At 38.5% G+C, this 14,483-nt stretch overlaps 1 pseudogene; it reads right to left on the bottom strand.

The window, feature by feature from the left end:
• Positions 1-1,744: 1,744 nt before the first annotated feature.
• Positions 1,745-2,799, bottom strand: LOC117400101 (melanopsin-A-like; annotated as a pseudogene).
• Between the last annotated feature and the right edge of the window lie 11,684 nt (positions 2,800-14,483).

The raw sequence follows: 14,483 nt of genomic DNA, 5'->3' as shown, positions 1-14,483 counted from the left end.
GGATATTATTGATATGCCTGCATCTTATGCAAGGACCTGTGAGTCACCCACTAGATATTTCACTACAGTGCCTGCAATAAAAATAACCCCATAACAAGTTAATTCACATTTTGGTACTTAAAATGTACAGTGTGGAGTAGTGGTTAGGGCTCTGGACTCTTGACCAGAGGGTTGTGGGTTCAATCCCCAGTGGGGGATACTGCTGTTGTACCCTTGAGCAAGGTACTTTACCTAAAATTGCTCCAGTTAAAACCCAACTGTATAAATGGGTAATTGTATGTAAAAATAATTTGATATCTGTATAATGTGAAATAATGTATAATGTGATATGTTGTAACAATTGTAAGTCGCCCTGGATAAGGGCGTCTGCTAAGAAATAAATAATAATAATAATAATAATTAAAAACATTGGCTTCTTGTAAGGTAAGTCATTTTCTGGGAATGCTATTTTCAGTATAGATACATGCATTTATATAGTATTTAATGTTTTATGTTTATATTGTTGAAGTACAGATGAGTCTGCATTCCGTAGGAATTCTTTGTTGAAACCACAATAAAAAAAAGTTTTCTAAAGAAGCATTATGAGTTATGACCTTTTAATACCTAAAAATGGGCCTGCTGAGCTCTTAGCTGATCACAGTTGCATCTGGTAAACAATCAGTTGTTGTTCATTGAACTCAAGTTAAACTGTGGATACGGTTGGATACCTATGGGCCTGATGGTCAAAAGCTTTGATAAATAGATGAAAGACTAAAGAGATAGGTGTGATGATGTGTGTACTGTAAATTAGCACAAACTAAAGAATGCCAAATCTTTATAAACTGGGTAGAGTTAAAAAAAATGTTTTTATCAAAGACACCAGATGTTGCCTTTCATGGATACCGAGTTCATTTAGCATGAGGTGTTTTTTTGTTTTTTTTTCAACCCTGAAGCTCTCAGACAGTCCACAAGATAAATTGTCTGAACATCTCTTGACTTAAGTTATTCCATCGTATTTGGCAGAAGACCTCCAATTTCACAGGATCTAACGTATACAAAGCACTGAAAAACCCTTTATGTGTCAGTGTAAATTTAAATTTAAAATGCAATTGATTTTAAAACAGCCAAGAAATGGTAAGGACGAGAATAAGTGGTCTTTTATCTTTCATTATCAAGAGGGTATGACATGTTTACATAAATTTGCTACCCCTCACTTTGGGAATGAATGGTTTAATACTGGTCTGTTTAGTCCAGTAAAACAGTTGCTTTACATTAATGGAGATGCCGGGGTTATGTAAGGAATAACACACAAGAAAGTGTGGATTGCATCTGTTCCTTGTGAGGTGCATTGTGACGCACGAGGCACAGTCAAGTGTGTTTAAGTGGGCTTATAAAATAAAATGTTAAAGTAATACACATCACAGTTCAATTACACCTTATCATAACGTACCTATATTATTCTGAAATATTAAAATAATAAAAAGCAATCTATACTGGAATGGCACAGATGGACAAGATGTTTCCAATATTACTAATAATGAGACAATAGACTATAACCAAAGCATGCAAATTAGGTCCTGGTAACAAAAAGAGAACTACTCTCTGATTGGTTAATTTCAACCAGAGATATCATTGGCATTACTAGAGTCCTTCTCAAAAGATTGATTTCAGTTTGTATTTGGCTTTGACCTATGCAACCTCAGCCTCATCCTTTCCAATCTCGATGGAGACCTGCCAACTGTGGAGAGACAGGGGTTTGCAGTGCTCAGGTCAGAAGACTGCCTGGTGACAGTGGTGAGGCGTATCGAGCAACTACCAGATGAACATGTCTTTTTGGGGAACCCTCAGGAACATAAATTATTGGGTTATCGATGGCAGATGCCTTGGCAATTAGCAGGGATTGAGTTAATGTAGGGAGTCAGGATGTGAGCATAACCAGCGAAAGCAGTGAGTGCTGCAGTGGAGTAGGGTGACCAGGAGATTACTTAGAATAGTATAACAATCAAATCAATTTTGCCATTTTCCAGTCGTTCTTCATCCTCTGGTAGTGTTTCTGGAACTCCTTGTCGTTGGCTCGAATTGCCCTGAAGATAAAGAAGTAGCATTATATGATAAGGATCAGCGGGATGAAGAATATAAAGGTAAATAGCAGCATGGTGTAGGCACACACTCAAGGTGTAAAGATTATATAGTCACAGGTACAAAATGTTAGTAAACCTTCAGGACACTACATCCAAAGAATGGTGGCAGGCTCCGGGCAAGTGAATAGAGCCAGACCCCAGTAAAGGTAAGCAACACGCGCATGGATGCAAGTGGTTGTGTGATTACAAAGTAACGATCCACTGCAATCACCATCAACATGATCATAGAACAGATCCCAAAGAGCGCACCACAAAACGCATAGACCTCACAGCTCTTTTCTACGAATATGCATTGCTTGTGGAGACTGGTGATGAAGAAGATGGGTGCCCGGGTGACAGATATTGCCAGATTTATAATAAACATATTCGCCAGTGTCCACAAGCTCTTTCTCCTGCAAAAAGCATCAATCACCAGAAAGTTACCCAGCATGCCTGTTATCCCCACAGCGAGAATGACAGCCCCTATGGTGTAGCGAGCATGATCTTGACCATCCACTGTAAGGAAGGATTACGTGACCTCTGGAACCGTTGACAATGTGGTAGCAAGCGGGATCAGATCCACAAGCTTGTAGGCCTCAGCTTCCGAATCATTCCAAGTTGAGAGTGCCTCCACAATCCCGGTGCAGTTGGGGTCCTTAAAGGGAGAAGAGAGACCCCTTCTAATAGACTGAATGCTCATTCTCTTATTATATTATTACTACTAAACAAACAACAAAATATGTGTATATATTATAAGAGTCTGAAAGCAAGCCAGCGCTCTTGATAAAATACTACAATCCTGCTTTCTCTCTGCTCTCTGTATTCACTGGTCTCTTTGATCTCAGGTTTAAGATGCCTTTCAACTGCAGTGAATGGTAAGCCACACACCGTATTCCTTCGAATTGAAGACACACTTTTTGAACCATTTTTTGCTTTTCAAAAATAGCCAGAGTCTTAAATTCGAGTACAGTATAGTGATGCATGTATTAAAATCAGCAAGCACAAATTGGAAGAAAAACAGGTGTGGTTAATCACGACTGGAAATAAGAAGCAGCACATAACTGTAATGCTCTGTCTGATAGCAGTTAGACGCAAACTGCCTCCATATGCGTAATTCAGGTTGTATCTTTGTAAAAGCATATTTAATTGGATGTTTTATTTTTTTCCTCAAATTGAGGGTGGGAAATTTGAGTTGTGTTTAAATTCGAGGGCGTCTTAAATTTGAAGGAATACGGTATATATATATATATATATATATATATATATATATATATATATATATATATATATATAAAGAGCCCATATATGTTCAGTCCCTCTCACCATGCTAATTATGGTTACCATTTAATTAACAGATTAAAGTTCATACTGACTGACTACCCCTACCCTTAGCCCAATTTATTTCACTTGTCTAATAGAATGAACTATTAATCCATGTCTTACATTGTGATTAGTAGTGGTTCATTCTAATCCTTATCTATTGAGAAAACACCCGGTATTTTTTTTATTTGTTGACCGAATACAAAAAGATCTGTTAAAAATATAGGGCAGGATTGAGGGCATAAGATATGGATTGGGATTTACCATTCATTACTTTAGAAAGGAAAAAATAGGACATATTTGGCCTAGACTAATTATCTGATGAAAGCATTAACCATTGGATACACAGGATTTTGTTGAAAGTCACTTGAAACATCTGAAAATAATGGTATGTTACATTCTTCAATTATTCTGTTAAATCCTCTTATGTTTTAGTCTTTAAATAGAATATATTTACATACTCCTTCTGTGTTCTCTCTGACCCAATTATATCTGGCTTAGATGAGATCACTCTAGGTAGCAGTTCTAGTGTTTTTCTAAAATTGAGAATGTTTCTATGTAACCCAACTGCAAAGTTTCCTCATGCGAACACTTGTCTGTAGCCGTACTTTCTATTTAGCAAAATTAATCAGTGCAATCAAGTGATTAGAAAATGCAATATCATTGGCTAAACACACATAGCACATAGAAAAAATTACTGAAAATAGAGCAGCGGTCTATTCTAGCAACTAGAGTCAATTAGTGATATGCAGTCAATTTTAATTGTCAATTTGAGTTGCCAAGAAAAAATTGATTAAAAAATTGCTTGTGTAACTCCGTCCTTAGAAAAAAATGAATTAATGTTTATGAATATAACGAAACACTGCTGTCACATATGCAAAGAATGTTCAATGAAGGCACATAAATACTACTACATACTGAATTCATAAATGGTGCTAAGGCAATAAGGAGCAGCTGTTCATCAAGATCCTAGCAAAGGCATATCATTTTCTTAAAGGGAATGTCTGATTTGCTAGCGGCTTTTGCCTTCCATTTTTTCTTCAATGGTCAGTGCTAACGGAATTCCGCCAGCACATAGCTCAAACTCCCTTCAAAATCACAACATGAAGGCACCGCATAAAGCACATTTGCCCTTAAATTAGTATTTTACCGTTTCCTCAAAATTGGGCCCTACTTATTTTGTTGTGGAAGTCAATTCAGGAACAACGTTAGACTTTCTTGACCGTCCTAAATGTGACCTACTCGAGTAGGCTTGAGACACTTTAAGTTTGTGGAAAGACACGACATTGACATTTATCTGAAATAAACAAAAAAAAAAAACCTGTAGAGGATTTCAGCTATTCAGCTAGACTTGCTGATTCGGAACTGATGGGCTTTCAAGCTGAGCTTCCACAACAAACAATTTAATTTCAAGGATTGAATGGACTCACCAGTCCCTGCAGATTTGAAGTACGTAGCAACTTTATGTTAAAGAAAAAAATACATGACATTTTTGACAAGTGGTATAGGTTAGATAGGAAATTACTTTATTAATATCACTTTTTAACACTGCAACTGACATTTTTATCATCATTCTTTTGATATTACTAGTTTAAAATACAAAGTTAAAAATGATTGAGTGGCACATCAACTAGCATAAAAATCAACTGTCACGAAAATGAAAGTAATAAGACTGCTCAGTGACAGCGAGTGGTAAATTACTGACCTTATCATCTGAAATAGAAAAATCAGAACATGCTTTACATTTAAATTAAGCCATAACACACACATACAATGACCTTTCTGATATTTGAGGATAACTTGTTATTATTAGTAGTATTTTAATTATTTCATTCACCAAATTTGAGAAAGAAAAGTTGAATGGCATTTGAGAGAAAAAAAAGGTACACCCCTTACGCCTAAGTGTAACACAGAACTTCAGTGAAGAGTAACCTACCAGAGAGAAGGACCTTTACTGTACTGTTGGTTTGATTGAATTGGCTGCCTTTCATTTAATACATTGCTATGAAAAGCTAACAATTCAACCAATTCAAACGTACCTACTAGCCTTTCCTGTGTGACTGAAGCCTATTCACTGTGAGCTGTTTGACAGTCATGTTAATATTAGGCTGTTCCCTCTGACAATTGAGGGTGGCAGCCATGATTAAGGGTTACATGTTTGTATTAATTGAATAAAAAAATAAGTAAATAATAATAAAATAAAAAGCAAGCGACTGTGCTGTGGCAGAAAAAAATAAATGATTTGCCTGAGCATGTACAGGTCTCTGAAAACAAATTTCCACTCAACTTTTCTGATACATTGTCAGATGGTTCTACATTTTTTTTTTTGCATTTTAACTGTATTCTGTAATAGGAAGAGGTATAATTTAGGGGATTATGTTTTAATAAGTTCACACCCCTGTACAGCTGCACTAAGTTCCATTACTTATTATGTTTGATTGCTGATACAGTAATCTGTTTTGTTCTTCCAGATATTGTGTGCCATTATTTCACCTGTGTATATATGACAGTAACACAGTTGTTGGTTTTATATTTTGTTTTGTGTGACAGCTTACTTCCTTTCACAGATAACCCTGTCACACCATACCTTCTGTTTCTCCACTGTAATAAATGACAATGCATGGTGGGAATAAATGTACTCTGGGAGCCAAAATAATTTCATGCTTCATTACATCGAAATCTAACTAGACATGGAATATAGACAAATTTGGTTGAGAAAATTCAACAGCACAGATAGATGCATGTAATTTACTATTCACTATTGTTGGAATAATTTACAGTGAAAATTGCAAATCCTTACAAAAAGCCCCGTGGTAGGCGGCGCTCAATTGCCCGAGCGCCGCCCGGGGGGAGGGAGGGCTAGGTCGGCCAGTGTGTCCTCGGCTGACCGTGCACCAACGACCCCTGTAGTCTGGCCAGGCGCCTGCGGGCTTGTCTGTAAGCTGCCCAGGGCTGCATTGTCCTGTGGTAAGCAGTGCAGCAATTTATGGATTAGGTACTATAGCAGTGAATACTGTAGTCTGTGCTACTCCAAAAAAGCGTGTTATCTGATTACTTAAACATATATTTAGGTCTAATTGGTTAGGACTCTGTTAATAAAAATACCTTGCAGGTTTATTTTCATTTTAATTATTGGGCTGGTTTGGCAACATTTTGCAGAGCACACCTGGATGGTTAGTGACTGCCAGTAGTACTTGCTGGTGTTCTAATGCTGGCCAGGAGGTGGGAAGCCATAGCACATAAAAAAGAAAAAAATGGCCGGACAGAGGAGAATATTGGAGTGTGGTAAGAATGGCTTTGTGGTGACGTCAGACCAGGAAATACAAACACACACACACTACTACGAGTGAAGCGCTGATGCTCGGATTTATTAACTACAAATAAGCAGTCCAGGTCAAGCTTAACACATGACGCTCCGAGATCATTACCCATGCCAAAGAACAGACTGATCTGTACCAGTTACTAATAATAGAAAAATAATTAACACGTTGCCCACCCCACCCACACCACCCTGAGTCCCCAAATACACAGAAACAGGTTCTAATCATCCCATACACAGTCCTATATTAGCATACTAGCCCTTGGGCAGCCAACCAGTGTTCTCCTCAATTTCCCATTCATATAAATAGAATGTGCAGCACTACCACCTGTCTTTTTGTCACAATATGTTTGGTACCACTGGGATGATTATCAATTTATGGATAACAATATTTTTTATTAAGGAACCTTGAGTCTGGTGAAACCTGCTACAAATGCTTCACCTAAGTTGTTCCCCACTATTATATATTAGTGTCTGTCTGACAGTAAATTCCTGCAGCGCCTCTGCAATATAATAATATCCAGTATTAGTATTTTTCTTGAGAGATGCTTTAGTAGTGTCCTCTGTGACCTTGAGAAGCCCTATGTAAAGGAAATCAAACAATAGTTTTAGTCTGGTTCTGTTGTTGCCTACAAATGAAGTCCCGACTCTGCTCCTTGTTTTTTACAAATGCAGTTTACAATGTACTTGAGCCTTTAACAGCACATCAACTTCGTATTTCAAAAAGATAAAATACCCCCGAGTAATCTAGAAGAATATTAATGCAAAACACCACTAAAGAAACATGGGCTTTGCGGATTACCACAAAATGCTGTAATGCAGCCAATATCTGCAAATCCCTATGGTTCTGGTTTCATTTATTTTCCCTGTGATTTAAATGTGCCAGAACTTAGATCTTCACATAAGCTGTGCTTTACAAACCAGACATCTTAATTGGGTGTTTAAAATGCCTGAGAGTACAGTGTCATGACCTGTGTTACGATATACACTTACACTTAAAAAAAAAAAATCACATATGAAACAAAAAAAAAGATTCTTGTATAGGTCCTGCAGTATAGTGCACAGTTAGCAAGTTAAATGTAATGCTCCCTTGGGAATATACAATAACTATCAGTGAAATAAAAAAAAAATAAACTAGCTCTTTATAACTTGGTATCTAGTTTGTGTTATTACTAGGGCTGTTCCGATTAATCAACTAAAGAGTTGATTGCAGATAATTTTTTTTTTTTTTTTAATTTAATCGTCTGGGTATTACAGGGTTAAAATCCAAATTAATTAATACGTGGGGAAATTAAGCGAGTCATCATAAACGGTATCACGTGGAGACCAGAAAATGAAGGGTTACATACCAAAGGGAAAACTCAAATCTACTTTTGGGTATAAATTAGACTGCAAGGGTGTTCTGTTCCATTTTGCAAGCAAAGTTTTTGGTACAAGGGGAGTGTGAGTAGTTTGCAGTGTTGTTTGCAGTCATCCCACGTTACTTTAACCATTTGAATAGGTCATCCTATTACTAGAAAGTACGTATTAGCAGATTAATAAACTGAATACTCTAGATGGCAACTGATAGTTATTTAGCCCTTATATCCCTGTGAATATGTATAACAAGATTTTAAAAGGCTGTTTTTTTCCAGTATTATTTCTGAGATGCATAAGTGTAAATAAATTATGTATAGGCTTTAATTTACCAGTAAAAAAAAATGGTATCTGCAATCAACTCTTTGGTTGATTCATCAGAACAGCCCTAGTAATAACACAAACTAGATACCAAGTTATAAACAGAAAATAGGAGGCACTTTTTTACACAGAGAATTGTGAGGGTCTGGGTGTGGAACCAACTCCCCAGTAATGTTGTTGAAGCTGACACCCTAGGATCCTTCAAGAAGCTGCTTGATGAGATTCTGGGATAAATAAGCTACTGACAACCAAACGAGCAAGATGGGCCAAATGGCCTTCTCTCGTTTGTAAACTTTGTACAAAGTATCTGGGTCACTATTTGTGTATTTGTCCAGTGTTGAAGGTTTTTGTGATTTGGGCCACTGTAGCATGTCTGTTGTGAGTAGTGCTTGTGTTGCCATTCCAGGACCACCTGAGAGACTTGGTGGTCCAAGTAGTCGTTTCACTGAAGGATGAGGCTTTTGCTTTGACACCCACATGTTGCTCAATAGTTGCACACCACTCTCATACAGTAATATAGTGACCTCATACATTTGCATACATTGCATACATCACACATTTAACTTTCATTTTCAAAATAATTAAGTTAATTTGTGGCAGGCCACACTTATATTAGAAGGGTGAACAGGCACAACTATATAGGATAATCTTTTCACAAAAATGATGTAGCTCTCCCTCCATTACATTTTAAGAGTCTTATTCTGGTTCTACTTTCATACAGCTGCCTTTTGATCTAATTTCTTATGTGACCATTTTTGCCATTAATCTTATAAATAGCGAAAGTGTATCAGGTAAAGAATTGATAGACTAAAGGAGTTATTGCTGACGACACTGTATTGATTTGAACCTAACAGTACTGAAGAACAATCACCAGTGTGCATAAACTGTGTGATCAATCTCTAGCACAGTAAGTGTATTAAAATTTACATCAGCTTGAATGGTTTTATGTAGATTAGTTTGTACAGTTTGTCAATCTGATCTAAGAATAACCATTTATTGAAATTTCTTTAAAACTAATTACTTAGTAAAGTCATATTTTTTGAGGATACTATAATTGTTAAAATACTGATCTAAATGTTGAGTATGTGTGAGTCAAATGTTCCCTCTAGGGGGAATATGGAAAATTGTGTATGTTTATGTAAACAAAATGTGTGTGTATGTTTTAGTTTTTCAGGAAATATCCTTTTACTTACCCACAACTTTAAACATTTAGACAGACTGTTCAACAAGAAGTCATTATAATTTAAAAAAATAAACAAATTGATAAACACATGTTGTCACAATGTTTGTTGAAATATATTACTAGTGTTCTGGGTTTTCTGTTCAAGACTGTAAAAACTACAGTATCTGTACCACTTAATCTATTGGGCACTGTGGTACAGATAGATTTTCTCCACGTCATCCATCAATCCATATCACCCCTCCTGTATTTACCTGTCCTAGCTGCGTCATCTACAGTACTAGCCAACAGCACAACCCCAACAAAGCTTTGACTACAAGGTAATTCATGACAAAAAACCCAAAGAAAACACTGAAGAATGTGTGGGAGCTTTTGAGAGGTCCAAACCAGACTTATACTTGCAGGTCCTCCCATCCAAGGCCCTTTCTAGTCACTATATTAGTCCATAACCCAATGATGGCTGCCCAACCTGAGTTGAACTGTGTGAGTTCATACACAAAACAATGGAAACATTATTTAAAAATATGTCTTCTCAAAGCCATTGTTGTGTATGGTATATTTAACCTGAACTGTGAAATAACATTCCAGGCCTGATTTTGATTAAACTTGGTAAAACATAAACATGTATGATTATATTATTAATTGTTTAATTGGCCCAGCTGGCCAATATAAAGCTGGCCATGCTGCAGCACGGGGGAGAGGGAGGAGAACAAAGGAGAAAAACACTGAAGTGCTGGGGCATGTGCGTTTGCTGGTTTTCATGACTGAGTTTTGTATATTTAGTTTAAGATATTTCTGTTTTGTTTAAATCTTTGTTTTGGCCATTGTGCCCTTTATTTTGCCGTGTGGCATTTCTTTGTTTCATTTATGTTTTGGTTTATTAAAAATAAACCCCCATTTCTAAAATACTCTGCCTCTGAGTCTTGAGAACGCCAGTATCCTCTGCCATCCTGTCACATAGTGGTTGGAAGATTTTAACACATTCAGCCAGAGCTATGGATTATGTATTGTTTTGAAATGCCATCTACAATATGTTATTAAGGACTTGTTAGTCAATTGCTTTTAGATTTATGTATCATAAAAGGTCTATATCAATTAAATATTTTAAAAATATATTTTTTAATGACTGCTGTTGAAGTTTTGGGGTGCTTCCAAACAGGAATATACCACATGCTACCCACTGGGGCTCATGCAACACCTTGAATAGACAGTCTTTAATTTATACTACATGCTACCCACTGGGGGGCTCATGCAACACTTTGAATAGACAGTCTTTAATTTATACTACAATCTACCCACTGAGAGGCTCATGCAACAACTTGAATAGACAGTCTATAATTTATTTGTATCACCACAGAACAGCTATTTATATTTCCATTTGTATTCCAGACATTGTTGTTTACTCCAACAATCAGTGTAATCAACAGGACTAATACTTGCGGGGGAGTTTCTTTGCTCTTGTCCAGATATTGGAGATCCTGGCTGATGCAAAGTTTGCTGATTTAGTTTGGGCTTGGTGCCAACTTCTTTTTAGGTCTGATGTATTTGTGTTGTCCAAACTGTCAGAATCGACACTCTGTGATTGCTCAGTCTTAGCTCTGTCCACACTGCATAACTGATCTCGAGAACCATACTCAAAAACGGTTTAATTACTCCAGTACAAAGCGTCCACACTAAAATACAGTTTCACGTTTAGTCGGGGGAAGAAATCAACAAAAAAACAAAAGGGAGACCACATCAAAACAAGGGCAACAACTCAGGTAAGATAGCCATTAAATGTATTTATCTAAATGCTAGAAGTCTTAGAAACAAAATGTTAGAACTTGAAGCTACTGCACTAACAAGTAACTACGATGTGATCGGTGTACAGAAACTTGGTTATCCGAGAGTGATGGAGATAAATATATTAGTGGGTATATACTGTGTAGGAAAGACTGGCAGAACAGAAGAGGCGGAGGGGTTGCTCTATACATCAAAAATAGTCTTGAAGCCCAGGTGTTAAATCTGGAAGACAAAAACAATGCAGAATCAATATGGGTCAGAATAATGGACAAAAATTCAAAGGGCATAATAATAGGGGCATGCTATAAACCGCCAATTTCAGACACCAAGCAAAATAACATTAGAATGACATTAGAAATGCGTGCAACAAAGATATTAATGGGGGATTTCAACTTCCCCCATATAAAATAGGAAAACCTGGTAGCGAGCACGACAGACGAAATTGAATTGGTTTAAATGACAAATGACTGCTTCCTAACGCAATTTGTCAAGGCACCGACTAGAGGGGAGGCATGCCATGATTTAGTCTTTTCAAATAACAAAGACAGAATAACTAAAACAGAGGTCAGAGAACCATTGGCAAACTCAGACCACAACATGGTCTCATTTGAAGTGCTTCACAAAACCCAAAAAGTAATGACTAAAGCTAAGGTTTACACTTGTAGAAAGGCAAACTATGAAGGTATGAAACAGAGACTAACAGAAGTAGATTGGAATAAAATAGAGAAAACATCCACTGAAAAAGGATGGCTGTTTTTTAAAAATCTCCCTCTGGCGGTGGAGGCAGAGGCAGCTCCTGCTACTCCTGGCGGTGGAGGTGGTGGAAACAGAGGTGGAAAGGGCGCTGGATTCATGGGCTCCCCCCTTTTGGGCGCTGGATGCACAGGCCCCCTTCTGGGCGCTGGATTCATGGGCTCCCCCCTTTTGGGCGCTGGATGCACAGGCCCCCTTCTGGGCGCTGGATGCACGGGATCCCCCCTTCTGGGCGCTGGATGCACAGCCAGGACATAACTCTGCCGCAAGGTTCTTTAAAAAAACCTCCCAGCCATCAATCCGACCTCCTCCTGCTGTTGCTGCATTTGCTGTTGCTGCTGCAGCTTTCCTTTCTCGCTTCTGTTCCTGCTCCTTCTCCCCACCTTCCTCTCTTGGGCTGGTTCCTCCTCCTCTTCTTGGAAAGGGCAGACAACCACTGTGTGCCTGTATACCCCGCAAGCAAGGCACCAGCCTTGGTCCTCCAGGCCCCCGAGGAGATCCTCCAGCTCACTGCAGCCATCTCTCCAGCTCCAGCTTTCCATTTGTATATATATATATATTTTCTCGCAGTACTGGCCTGAGTCTTGGAGGTGCTGTTATCCCACTACTAACACCACGTGTGAACATGCTGGCTGTAGGGGTGACATCAGGCCAGAAAGAAACACACACAGTACTGGCAGGTGAAACTGAGATGCTGCAGCGCTCAGTGGGTTTAATTGTAAAAATAAAAGGTTTAAACAAAGGCACTTGAGGCCAAAATAAACAGACAAACAAAACGGACTAACATTAACAAACAGGGTGGACAAATGCTAAACAAACAAGTATCCTGCTGATCTAATTCAGTACGTCTAGCTATTGTAATTATTATTATTATTCTTTTAAAGCTTACTCCCGACTTTCTCTCCCGTTCTCTCCATACTGAACACCCAACCCCGAGTGAGTGCTTTGTGCCTCTATATATAGAGCTGTCGAGATTCAATTACTAATTAATCATTCACTTGAATCTCGGCATGTGAACTAATTTGTGCAGTCCCGTGCTCACATACTTTATCTGCACGTGAAGTGATTATGCAATCCCCATGCCTAAATACAACTATATATTTTAAATTACTCGTGCTACACAGACCCATTTATATCCTGTGCACCAATACCTATACACCAAAATTAACACACCACACGCAACATATAACACATAACACACACATGGGGCACACTGCCACACATACCGTCAGTTTTTTTCTTACCGCTATGCATACTGGCGTATACCGCCCCCACTTTAACCACTGTCCATACCTCACAAACTAAGTAGGTTATGGAGGGCATTGTCACATAGGTAGACTAAGAAGGATTGTGGACAAACTTTGACTTTTGACCTCCAGGTTAAAGAGTTAGTAGCGGGGTTCCAAAAAATATAGCATTACATGTTTTGCTACAACTGTTAAAATAATGTACTTGAGGGGGGGCTCCCGAGTGGCGCATCCACTAAAAGCACTTGCTAGTCGGCTGTGGAATAGCCTGGACTCGAACCGACGACGTCCAGGCTATTCCACAGCCGACTGTGGACGGGAGCTCCCAGGGGACGGCGCTCAATTGGCCGAGCGTCGCCCAGGGGGAGGGAGGGTTAGGTCGGCCAGGGTGTCCTCAGCTCACCGCGCAGCAGCGACCCCTGTATTCTGGCCGGGCGCCTGCGGGCTTGCCTGTAAGCTGCCCAGAGCTGCGTTGTCCTCCGACGCAGTAGCTCTGAGGCAGCTGCACAGTGAGTTTGCAGTGTGTAAAGAAGCAGGCGGCTGACGGCACACGCTTCAGAGGACAGCGTGTGTTCATCTTCGCCCCTCCCGAGTCAGCGCAGGGGTGGTAGCGGTGAGCTGAGCCTAAAAAATAATTGGGCATTTCAAATTGGGGAGAAAATAATAAAAACTAATTGGCAACGACTAAAATATAAAAAAATAAAAAAATAAAAAAAAAATAACGTACTTGTAATTTTTCACTTAATTGTTACTATCCTGACAACGTTTTACACCTAGAACTTTAAAGTCTGTTTCAAAGCTCTTTTCAAAATGTCCGCTCAGATCTGGATGTCTGTGGCAATGTGCCCCACCTCTGTGTGTAATTTTGTGTTTTATGTTGTATGTAGTGTGTAAATGTTGGTGTATAGATATTGCTGCATGGGATATAAGTGTGTAGCACGAGTTATTTAAAATGTATAATTGTATTTAGGCACGGGGAATGTACTTCACTTCATGTGCATTTAAAGTATTTAATAATATTTGAGCATGGGGTTGCACAGATTTAGTTCACGTGCTGGGATTCAAGTGAATAATTAATTGGAAATTGAATCCCAGCACAATTGTAT

Source organism: Acipenser ruthenus, chromosome 4, assembly GCF_902713425.1.
Source record: "Acipenser ruthenus chromosome 4, fAciRut3.2 maternal haplotype, whole genome shotgun sequence".
NCBI classification, from domain to species: domain Eukaryota; kingdom Metazoa; phylum Chordata; class Actinopteri; order Acipenseriformes; family Acipenseridae; genus Acipenser; species Acipenser ruthenus.
This window is presented reverse-complemented; position numbering and strand designations above follow the sequence as displayed.